This window comes from Bombyx mori, chromosome 28, assembly GCF_030269925.1.
Source record: "Bombyx mori chromosome 28, ASM3026992v2".
Lineage (NCBI taxonomy): Eukaryota > Metazoa > Arthropoda > Insecta > Lepidoptera > Bombycidae > Bombyx > Bombyx mori.
This window is the reverse complement of record NC_085134.1, coordinates 1,937,509-1,950,175: the sequence shown is the minus strand read 5'-3', so window position 1 is coordinate 1,950,175 and position 12,667 is coordinate 1,937,509. Positions and strand designations below refer to the sequence as shown.

Genomic DNA, 12,667 nt, shown 5'->3' with positions numbered 1-12,667 from the left:
CCAATCGACCTCCAGTGCGTCCAATCGTGTGTATAGTTTGTTAATATGATAATAGAAAACAACAAAAACATTGCCCCGGGTGAGGATCGAACTCACGACCTTAAGATTATGAGACTTACGCGCTGCCTACTGCGCTACCGAGGCCGATAACGAGCCGACTTAAATTGGCGTACACTTACGTAAAATTCATATATAATTATTATACTTTATGATTATTATTTTTTAAATCAAACGATTTTTACATATCAATCAACGTATGAGCTTTGTATAAAATGTGACCTTATTTCATGCGACCTCAAATACACAATTATCCTTCCGTCTAATGTTCAAAGTAGAACTCAAGATCACTCACATCCTTATGGATCCATTCAATCCACTAACATTGTCAATAGACGCCTACAGCTCTAGCGCTAGGAGCAGGCTTAGGGACCCTGGTAGCCGTGCAACCTAACCCATACATCAGCCCGCTGAGTTTCTCGTCGGATATTTTTAACGGGTCGTGATACTCATCCGGTAGTAGATGCATTCGCGAAGCAATTGCCCTTGAGTTTTTAGGTCTCCTTCGGAGGCACTCGGGCAGTTTTTACTACTGTCCCACTCTTACCGGCTAAGCCTGATCTCATCCACATATCCTGGTGAGACCGAAAGGGATTACCAGTACCTACCTATCTTAAAAAAACTCACCCAGTTTCATATAACAAAATGATAAATTAACTATCTCAGACAACTAACCGATTAGTTAGCTCGCGAACAAAAGATTTATTTAGGTAATCTACCTCTGTTATTTGTATTCAAACTTTTACAAATCCGCGTTGCATCATAAATCGTTAACAAAAATTTTAGAAATACGTAATACCGACTTATCAGGAGACGGGATCTCTTCCGGACAACGTTTACTAGAACAAAAAACGAACAAACATTAATATAACACTTACCACCTTTTTCCGTATATAAAACATCTTGTCGTGTAACTCATTGTATTTGAAATAGTCATTTACCAAGTCCACTAATAATTCGGCCCTACTTCGCCTGGGAGTTTAATATATTCCGCTAATTTTTCTACCTATACATAGGTCATATAAACAATAACTATAACTACAACAATATAACTAATAAACATAGGTCACGTGGAAGGAAAGAGAAGTTGAGGAAGGTCGCCAACCAGGTGGACGGACATTGTAAGATAGGCCACAAACACTAGCATCCCGGGCGCCATTAAGCAGGACGAAGGAAGTCGTCGTGGCCTAAAGGATAAGACGTCCTGTGCATTCGTGTTGAAGCGATACACCGGTGTTCGAATCCCGCAGGCGGGTACCAATTTTTCTAATGAAATACGTACTCAACAAATATTCATGTGAAGGAATAACATCGTATAATAAAAATCAAACCCGCAGAATTATAATTTGCGTAATTACTGATGGTAGGACCTCTTGTGAGTCCGCACGGGTAGGTACCGCCACCCCGCCTATTTCTGCCGCGAAGCAGTAATATGTATATATGTTGTAACTATACTTGAGACCTTAGGACTTATATCTCAAGGTGGGTGGCGCGTTTACGTTGTAGATGTCTATGGGCTCCAGTAACCACTTAACACCAGGTGGGCTGTGAGCTCGTCCACCCATCTAAGGAATAAAAAAAAAACCTTGGAGGAAGCTGGTGCAGGAACTAGACCAAGGTGGTCACGACCCTTAGCAATGGGGAAGCGACGAAGGAGAAGAACAATATAACCACTTTATAAATGATAATTTTTAAATACTTTACCCTTAAATGGGGAACTGATTAATGGATTTAATGACCTATGGAGCCGATACGTAGACACTCACTGTACGGTTGGTCCGTCAGCTCAAGGTCGCTCAAGGCAGCTGAGCTCACGGGCTCAACCTGAGACGATTTGCTAACACTTATTCTTTGTCGTATCACTCTTGTCAGACCGGTTGTCGTTGTCAGTATCATTGCTATGGGTAGATGTATGTGCCTTTGGACAGACAACTGTCAGACTACAACTGTCAAGTCTTTTTTTCTGTATTTACAAACAATACTTGTTTTACTGCCTGTTCGCTGGTAGCTTAAGAGGCTATTCCAGCTACGTGCGGTCGGTTGTTTTTTTTCCTGTCTAAGCTGAGAGCCTTGAGAGGCTATTTCAGCGTAACCTTAACTGGTAGGTGAGCTCACGGGGCTCAAACCTAACGACGTTGCTAACACGAACCCTAGCAAAACCCGTGCTTCGCAGAATCTACCACCGGATCGGAAACGCGACGCATTGAGAAGATCGAGTGAGAAACTCAGTGGGCTGTCTGTGTCTGTGGGTTAATTTACTCGTCGAGCCCTTCATCGCAAGCGACGGGTTCGTCGAGAACGATGACCGGTGCTTGAGGTACCTAAAAGCACCGTTAGTGGATCGGGAGGATCCGAAATGACGTGTTTGGGGCGACGTAGACTGCTTTCCATTCTGTCCGCAGGATCGGGAATGTAGTTACCGGCGGCCACGATGAGAGGGTTCTCGTGTCGTGCCGCTTTATCGAAGTGGCGCATCGACGCCGAATGAAGATACTTACTGATGGACAACGGTTGGCTGAGCTCACGGGCTCAACCTGAGACGATTTGCCAACTCTAGTCCTAACAAGAACAGTGCTCCGCTACTACCGGATCGGAATCGCGACCCACTGAGAAGATCCGGCGAGAAATTCAATAGGCTGTGTCTATGGGACTTCAACTATTAATAGTTTTTGTCGTAACATATTCATAAATGTTTCACTCCGAATAGGTAAGTCGTTCGTATGTGAAACCTATTCATTCCATTCATATTTCATTATAAATATTTATTTAATTACATATTTACGCCTGGCGAATAAAAGGGCAAATTATGTCCCTTGTTGAAGCCGCAACACTGAGTAAGCGGTCCCAGTCAAGGGCTTAAAAAGACATGTCCTTTATAAAAAGGTTGAGAAAAACAACTCATATAATAGCCGGCAAACTTCGTGAGCATTTGTTGACGTAGTGGGGGTAAGTTTGCGCATGGTACACTCACGTGCAAAAACATTATTTACTCTGCGTCATAATGCAATTAAATTATTAAAATGAACATATGTATTTATTTATATATTTATGAGAACATCAACAAAAAATATAGGTTAATAATTGTAATAATTTAATCTTGGGGTAAAATAGATATTCCTTCTATTAAATCAAAACTAGAGCTGTTGCCAGGTCTTGGTTCAGTTGAAGCGAAGTGGGTATTTGTAATTTTTTTTTTCGTTATCAGAATCTTGACCATCATCATCACTGTTTTTATCACCCGAGTTGCTATCATCGTGATGAGTCGACATAGGGATCATCGGTGTAGTTTACAACTCGGTCGGTTCGGTCTACTTTTTTGTCTATAATTAATTATTTTTTGAAGATATTCGATTCGTAGTAATCGCATGTAATTTTTTTCAATTACCAGCTTCCGATTATTTTCTGTTTTTTTCCAGCTGAAGCCTAGCTCTTTCATAATTCGTCGTAAACTTCATACCGAGCCATTAAAATTTATATCTTCTTTAAATTTTTCGAAGCCTTTCTACGGTACGGAGTTTCGCTGCTTGTTATGTAGTTATTATGATTACATCTTTTTATTACAGATTGAACGAAACTATCCATTCTGGTAACTTTCTTCTTCCCTGATCTTTTCTTACCCGGAGTCCGAAACACGGCGAGCAAGCCAGAGCCTTTAGCTTCGTTAATAATGCACCTAACAGTACTCACGGATGTTTTTGTTGCTTCCGAAATCTGTTTTACTTTTTCCATATCATTCTTCCCCTGTTTTATAATGAAGCAATATACGTCGTACACAATTTTTCTACCCTTTTTTTGAATACTACACCAGTTTGTTGCGGCATAGTGTATTTTTTATAAAAAATCAACAAACACTCAACAAATAGCAATGGCAACAAAGTCAACAAGCAATTATAACAAATAACTTAACAATTAATAACGATAGACTTTTCACTGTACGCAAGCGTACTTTTGGGTGCAAGCGGAACGAGGGCGCGGTGCGGGACGCAAGGTTCGACTGATCTACCAATAACGCGCTCGATACGATTTCCCCTGCCGTCGCGCCTCACCCTCACCACCAAAGTGATCTAAAATTCGGTTCTGCGCAGTCAAGGTCATTTGCTCAAGAAGTTTGCCGGTTACTATACCTGTACTAATAAAAAATTTGAGCGACAATACTCCTTCAGTCAATACCGTAAAGACGTTATTCGCTTACATCGTTCTAAAATGTCAAAGTTAAGATGAAAACGTAATTTAATTTAATGGTTCTGTAGAAAGTTTTATAATATTTTAAGTTTGCTCTAAGCGTATGTGAATACGTAATCTTAAATCTAGTAAATTGTTTGTTAGTAAAAAGAAAACATTCACTCACAATTGCACCAGATAGTAGTTTAATCTTGCATTTTTTTTCTGGACGTGCAACTTCGCAACACGAAATCTGTCGTTCAGCATCAGACATTAAGTCGAAATTTCAATAACTAGGTACTTTAATAAAAGAACATCTGGTGGTAGGACGTCTTGATAGTCCGCACGGGTAGGTACCACCACCCTGCCTATTTCTGCCGTGAAGCAGTAATGCGTTTAGGTTTGAAGGGCGGGGCAGCGTTGTAACTATACTGAGCCTACCACCAGTAATTACGCAAATTATAATTTTGCGGGTTTGATTTTTATTGCACGATGTTATTCCTTCATCGTGGAAGTCAATCGTGAACATTTGTTGAGTACGTATTTCATTAGAAAAATTGGTACCCGCCAGCGAGATTCGAACACCAGTGCATCGCTCGATACGAATGCACCGGACGTCTTATCCTTTAGGCCACGACGACTTCCAAATTAAAAAAGTCGATACGCATCAATACAGCCGCATAAGAGATTATCTCAAAGAACAAATAAACAGGCGTAGTAGTATATGAAACAGTTTTGTTTTTAAAACTCACAGACGAACTCTTTTGTCCGATCAACAAGTGAAATATAAACTTGAGAAAAAGCGTAAAGTAGTTGTTATCAGCCCTATTACACTTAAAGGCAAACTTCAATCCGAAAACCCTGACATAGCTTTCGTTTGCTATAAAAAAAAAACTCAGATATATCACTAGTAAAAACAACTGTGGAGATAAAAATCAGAGCCCGCTAAACAAAACCAATTAGTTACACAATATTGATCGATTATAATTGTTTGGTATTTCAGTCGGCCAAACTAATCGGTTCAAACAAATCGATCGCTATCGTATGGCGAGCTAGCAATGCGCTGTGTGCCCGGTAGCAATCCGTTAACAATTTATCAAAATTGTCACCTCTCCGTGATTGATGCGTGCTTCAGTAAATGTTCCTTTATGAATACCATTAGTGTGGGTAGATTTAATAAATCTGCACTTGGGGGTCGTGGTAAAAAGATTGCAATCACTGTGTCCATTTGCTTACTAAAATTTGGCGAGTTTTTTGGGTTTATTAAAAAGTACCGATTGCCATTTGACATACCAAAACCTACCCCACTTGAAGTGGTGAAACCCCCAGATAGGTGATGTGATCGCAATCACTGTGTCTTTCTTCATCTTTTATCCTCTCTATTTTAACTGATGTGTGATAAAACTCCTAAAATAATATAGAATGTTATTTAAAAAATAAATATAAACACGCTGAAATATCACTAGATGTGTAATTTAATTAAATTGCAATTTAAACTGTAGAAGGGGAAGAGGTCGACCGTAGAAGACATGGATGGAGTGTGTGAATGACGATATGAGAGAGAGAGAGGAGTGAGTGTTGAGATGACGGCTGATAGAAGAGAATGGAAGAATTTTTTTTTTCTATTGCTTAGATGGGTGGACGAGCTCACAGTCCACCCGATGCTAAGTGGTTACTGGAGCCCATAGACATTTACAACGTAAATGCGCCACCCACCTTGAGATATAAGTTCTAAGGTCTCAGTATAGTTACAACGGCTGCCCCACCCTTCAAGCCGAAACGCATTACTGCTTCACGGCAGAAATAGGCGGGGTGGTGGTACCTACCCGTGCGGACTCACAAGAGGTCCTACCATCAATAGTTTATCAATAAATAAATAGTTCTAATAGTATAAAATCGAAATTGTCCGTTAATTTTTGTCATTGTCCCACAAAAGCGTTTTATCAAATCGATTTTAAGAAAACCGAACCCTAAGCGTTTCTCGTACGTTGCCAATCTCGTCAAAGCGAGGCCGGAAGGAAACAACGCCTTACATTACACACGACATTTATAGTGATCTATGTGTTTATCCATTTATGTACCTATACACTTGAATTATTTAATCGACCAGGTAATTTTATTGATTGTTTACTACAAACTACATGGACACGTATAACTAGGGATACTTATGACAAATCCCGTGTTTTTTTTTGCTTTGGTGCGTGAGCGTGCTCACAGCCCACCTCATGTTAAGTGGTTACCGGAGCCCATAGCCACCTACAACATAAATGCCGCCACCCACCTCGAAACATAAGTTCTAAGTCTCAGTTTTAACAGTACAACGGCTGTCATACCCTTCAACCCGAAACGCATTATTGCTTCATGGTAGAAACGGCAGGATAGTGGTACCTACCCGCGCGGACCCAAGATGTGCTACCGCCAGTAATTACGCAAATTATAATTTTGCGGGTTTGATTTTTATTACACATTGTTTTATTCCTTCACCGTGGAAGTCAATCGTGAACAATTGTTAAGTATGCACGTATTTCATTAGAAAAATTGGTACCCGCCTGCGGGATTGCACCGGGCGTCTTATCCTTTAGGCCACGAAGACTTCTAGTCGTATAGTTTGTTTTTAGAGTTGCAAAAAGTCCTGTATATATCTGAACAAGACGAGAACTGAAGTACTTTTGTGGATGCCTAATAATTAATGAGGTGGGGACCGAGTCACGCGGTAAGAGAGTCAGGCAGCGGCTTGGCACTGCCCCTGGAATTGCTGAAGTGCATGGGCGACGGTAACCACTCACCATCAGGTGGGCCGTACGCTCGTCTGTCTACAAGGGCAATAAAAAAAAGCCTTAATTGTGTTTGGGATTGTATGAGTTCAAAAACAGTACAAAGGTGAGGAGGACTATCTCTATAGTAGCCTGGTATAGTACTTTCTGTATCTGTGATTGCACATGCTCTAAATAACATTACAGCTTATTAGGGAACTATTTATTGAGAAATACAGATAATTACATTAAATTATAGTTTGAGAATTGAATACAAACATGCCCTGGTGGTTCGAATAAGAACTACATGTTTTTGAAGTGAAACTTCTTTAGGCGCGTTCAGAGTAAAATCTAACTCGTGACAGATTCGTTACGGTTAGAGAGAAAAAATACAATTTAGGAAGAGCGAGAGTGAGAAAATAGACAGAGCGTCTCGCGAATCACTCGACTATAGAAACAGAGAAATGACAAAGCGAGGTTGGTCGTTTCGTCTTATACATAGCATTCCCTGTTACCAGAGAAATTTGATTTAAGGATGAAAAAATAAAGAAAACCGCAATACTACACACGGCAAAGGAAGTTTCACTCCTTTCACGAGCACCTTTTTTTTTAACTGTCCCAGAGACGCGCGAGACAAAGGGAACTGATGCAATACGGGTCTAATTTTGTTTTGCATAAACTCAGCGCTACATTACTTTGTTTATAACATAAAATGATTGTCTAAGGCAGTGATTCTCAACCACTGTTCCGCGGCACTTTTGTGTGCCGCCAAATTTCAAAAGTGTGCCGTCAAATTTTGCGAATATATAATAATGTTAATATTATTAAATTATATCATTTTAAAAGAAAAATATTTTAAACATGAATATAATATATTTAAATCCACAAAAAAAAAAATTATAGTATATTGTAGTTTATTTCGTATATTAAAATTTTTTGATAAACTATTTATGCAGTGTGTTGTAGTAAGTAAATAATTTTTATCTTTTTTGTTTTTGTGCCGCCAAATTTTGAAATCGTTAAATATGTGCCGCAACAAAAAAAAGGTCGAGAAACACTGGTCTAAGGTAATAAACACAATAAAGATGCAAATGAATGTTTCTGTACTAATTTAATGAGGTAATAGGTGTACAAAAGTCACTTGTCACGCTCATTGTAAAGCGCGGTCATGTGTAACTGTCTCTAAACGCAACAATGCACTCGATTGAGCTGAGCAAATTGTGAGCAAAAGCCATTTATCAATTATAGGGTTGGCACTTCGTCGTCAAAACTGTTTATAATTATTTTTTTAGTTTAATTCAATGGAAAAACTTCTTAGTTTACGTTTTTTAACAATGTGCGAAATATTATTATTTTTTATTTGCTTACTTAAGGCTTCGTTTGATGTTAAGGGTTAGAGGTACAGCGATACGATTATCGCCAACCACATTGAGATGATAAGTTGAAGTTTCAATTACATTCAATAGATTTTAAATTTCTAATACAAAATAGGGCTATAACTTCAAATAAGCAAAGCCCTAATTAATTGCGTGTTTTTTCTGTTGTTTTTCCTCATCACAGCCCTAACAAGGGTCCCAAAAAACCTGACATGTCACTCACGGCGTACCACTCGCTGTACTTTCAATGCCAAAACTTAATAAGGTCAAGAACTGAACACATACTTGAGTACCTGCGTTCTTAATGCAAACGTTCGATAAGCGAACAAGTTAGAAGCGATAGCGGGTAAGAGAAAATGCTTTTTGAGCTATTGCATAGTTTTTATCCCGGGCTTTGAGCGCGGCGACCGAATCAAGAAATTCCGTAACGAAAATTAAACCTAACACCCCTACTCTGCCTACCGTGTAGCTCGCGTTCAACACATTCACACGTTGCGCTTGTGTAGTGTTTGTGAATAAGCGCGTGACGTGACGTCACCATCGATATGACGTCACACTGCATGCGCATCATGAAAAGTCTGCCCATCTCTCTCTCGCGCTATCTAGCTTATGGAATTTCTAATAAACCGATAATAATATATTGTGGAGAAAATTCCTGATTCACATATTTAGCATAGAGTTACGAATTAATTAAGTAGAAGCTGGCCAACTTTCTTATTCTATGAATGTCACTAACCAATTTCCTTCAAATTCTTATGTTTGAACAGCATCAATGTGACGTCTATATGGTTTTCGGAAACTACTCAACAGCTTTGTGAAGTCATAAAAATCTAGATATTTTTTAACTAATCGTAAGTATCCTAGGGGGCTATTCCTATTACGCGCGGACGGGTGAGTGACAGGTGAGCTTACGGGCTCAACCCGACAGAACTGTTAACACTGGCCCAGCAACAGGAGCGCTTCGCTTAATCTACCACCCGATCCAAACCCCGACCCACTGAGAAGAAGATCCGGCGCGAAACTCAGTTAGATGAAATACTACAAAAATCGCTTCCGCCTCTAACTTAATACCAGTTCAATTGAAAGTATTAAAATTTCCAACTTATAATTTGTAGGTAATCAACTTTGAGCATATATCGATGTTTATTTAATGTGTTGCCAATAAAAATAAAAATTAATATGTGTTTCAAATTAACTGCGTCACACTCGTGACTCGGCGTCACGGGGTCGCGGTTCACGACCGGGTATGTACCGACAGGTCGTGTTAAAATTTCTCGGAGCATTCACTAATGATATTACATAAAATACTAGCTGTACCCGTCCGCTTCGTTGGGCATTTAAAATTATTATTTCTCACCTTAAAATTAGTATTTCTCACCCCCACAAAGATTTTCATCATTAACGCCCCCGCAACTAGTGTAGGGAGTTCAACATTCATATAAATATTAGCCTATCCATTAAGTACATGTATTTTCTACATGGATACCGAGTTTCAAGTCAATCGGATGCACGGTTCAGTAGTTATAACGGAACACCCGTAAAAACCATTGTAGTTTTATATATTAGTACATATAAAGTGATCTTAGTACGTAATAGAAAAATTATTTTTATTCCAATTTTATAAACGGCCTATTTAAATTATTTTTTGTTAAAAACATCAAGACACAACCCTGAAATGAAATAAGGAAAGCTGCTTAAGGAAAAATAAACTTTAATAAGGACAATGTCGTTTTAATTTCGTACACAATGAGAGAGTGCATCATAGCGAGTGATGATTAAGAACACGCTTGCACCATCTTCATTACAAACGTCCACTGCCGGACATAGGTCTCCGCCAAGTTTCGCCAGAATGACCCTTCCAACCAAGACTTATACAGCGATTTCCCGCAACCTAACCGCAATATTACTGGTGGAAGGACCTTTTGTGAGTCCGCGCGGGTAGGTACCACCACCCCGCCTATTTCTGCCGTGAAGCAGTAATGCGTTTCGGCTTGAAGGCTGGGGCAGCCGTTGCAACTATACCTTGACCTTAGAACTTGTATCTCAGAGTGGGTGGCGCATTTACGTTGTAGATTATTATGGGCTCCAGTAACCATGTAACACCAGGTGGGCTGTGAACTCATCCTGCAATCTAATCAATAAAAAAAATGTCATTAGCAGATAATTGACCCACCTCGTGGGAAGCATATTCACGTAGCGTCTTCCTGCGCTAATTGCATCATAAACTATACGAACACAACTAAAATTTACTCGCATCTCCAAACCGTATTCTTCTTCTTCTCGCTTCGGTTTCCTCAACACTGAGGGTCGTGACCACCTCCTCGCAACAAGAGTATATTCTGGATCATTCCACGCTATCTGCCGCCGAGTGTAGAGCATCGTGAACTGTGGTGTCGAGAGAAGTGGGGATCTAGTCAGCCATCTAGTCGGGTCTCCGCCTCGTGGTCTTCTTCCGTCCACCTTGCCAGTCACCATTAGCTTCTCCAAGCTGCGGTCATCATTTCTGACAATGTGGCCAAAGTTTTCCAGAATTCTACGTAGGCAGATGGTAGAAAGCCTCGTCTTTGTTATTGTATTAGCCGAATTAAATCATTCGTGCTAAATATTTTCGCTTTATACACAGGTGGGGCTACTATTTCAGTCTTAGTTATTCTGAGGTCAATAAAGTCACGTTATTTCGTATCTATGAATTTGTCCAAGCTTCTAGCGCCTGATGCAACTATATCAACCTTTGAAGTCGTCGTGACCTAAAAGATAAGACGTCCGGTGCATTCGTATGTAGCGATGCATCGGTGTTCGAATCCCGCAGGCGGGTACCAATTTTTCTAATGAAATACGTACTCAACAAATGTTCACGATTGACATCCACGGTGAAGGAATAACATCGTGTAATAAAAATCAAACCCATAAAATTATAATTTGCGTAATTACTGGTGGTAGGACCTCTTGTGAGTCCGCACGGGTAGTACCGCCGCCCTGCCTATTTCTGCCGTGAAGCAATAATGAGTTTTGGTTTTAAGGGTGGGGCAGCCGTTGTAACTATACTTGAGACCTTAGAACTTATATCTCAAGGTGGGTGGCGCATTTAGGTTATAGATGTCTATGGGCTCCAGTAACCACTTAACACCAGGTGGGCTGTGAGCTCGTCCACCCATCTAAGCAATAAAAAAAAAAAAAATAAATCCTGACACTCCCTTCTCTCGGAAATACTGCTTCACACAATCCATCCAAGTATATTCAGAAAAAAAAAATTACCAATACTTTATTTTTTTATGGTCACTATAAACATTTGAGAATAGCTGTCCGAGACTTATGAAGCCTGACTGACGTAGGAACATTGAAATACGAAAAATGTGTAAAACAACAAATATTAGCTACAACGCGAGTTGTTAAGAGTCAAATTATCAGCGACTTTTTTTTTTGTTCTTTACAAATAAAACGTTACCGAACGAAGGCCGAGAGACCGCAACGCGAAGTGTGTCAATCGTTTAATATGAAATACGTGCTTATTTTTTAGGATATTTTTAAATTACAACCAAAAAAACCTGGCTTGATACTTACTTGAGGCAACTGTACTGCCAACTGAAACGCCAACCCTCACAGCCCGCTGAGTTTCTCGCCGGATCTTCTCAGTGGGTCGCGTTTCCGATCCGGAGGTAGATTCCATAGATAATACACATAAATTAGTTATAGATAAGCAACTCAAGCACTCAACAAAAATGCTGACGGGCGTCAGCCACTAGATGGCTTCGCTTCGATTAGTTTCTCATTGCTCCTGTAGATGGCCATAACATGTTATCTATCCTATATTTTATTTTTAACTAACGACCCGCCCTCGCTTCGCTTCGGAAACTATAATTTATTATTGATTTCTCCACTATTTAATGGATGCTATTATACTTAAAAACCTTCCTCTTCAATCACTCTATCTATTAAAAAAATCGCATCAAAATCCGTTGCGTAGTTTTAAAGATTTAAGCATACATAGGGGTATAGGGACAGAGAAAGCGACTTTGTTTTATACTATGTAGTGATGAAGGACTTCGTAAATTTTCACAAACCACAAATCGATAAAATTTAATCAATTCGTCTATAACAAATAAAGACTTATATGATATATAATTTTTTTATTTTTTGTGTTCAGTCATTTAATAATTAAATGCCTTATAACATATAAGTTTAGGGGCATCCGCTACAAGATGTCGCTAGTTTCCATACAAAAAATATTTGTCTTAAAGTATCGCAGTTTCAGGGCGCTGGTAGATTCAGCGAGCACTGCCCTTGCTGGGGTCAGTGTTAGCAAATTTGTCAAGCTGAGCC

General features: G+C 39.6%; 1 non-coding gene across 1 annotated transcript; it reads right to left on the bottom strand.

The window, feature by feature from the left end:
- Positions 1–71: 71 nt before the first annotated feature.
- TRNAM-CAU (transfer RNA methionine (anticodon CAU)) lies at positions 72–144 on the bottom strand. The gene has a single exon. It is a non-coding gene; the product is annotated as a tRNA-Met (tRNA).
- Between the last annotated feature and the right edge of the window lie 12,523 nt (positions 145–12,667).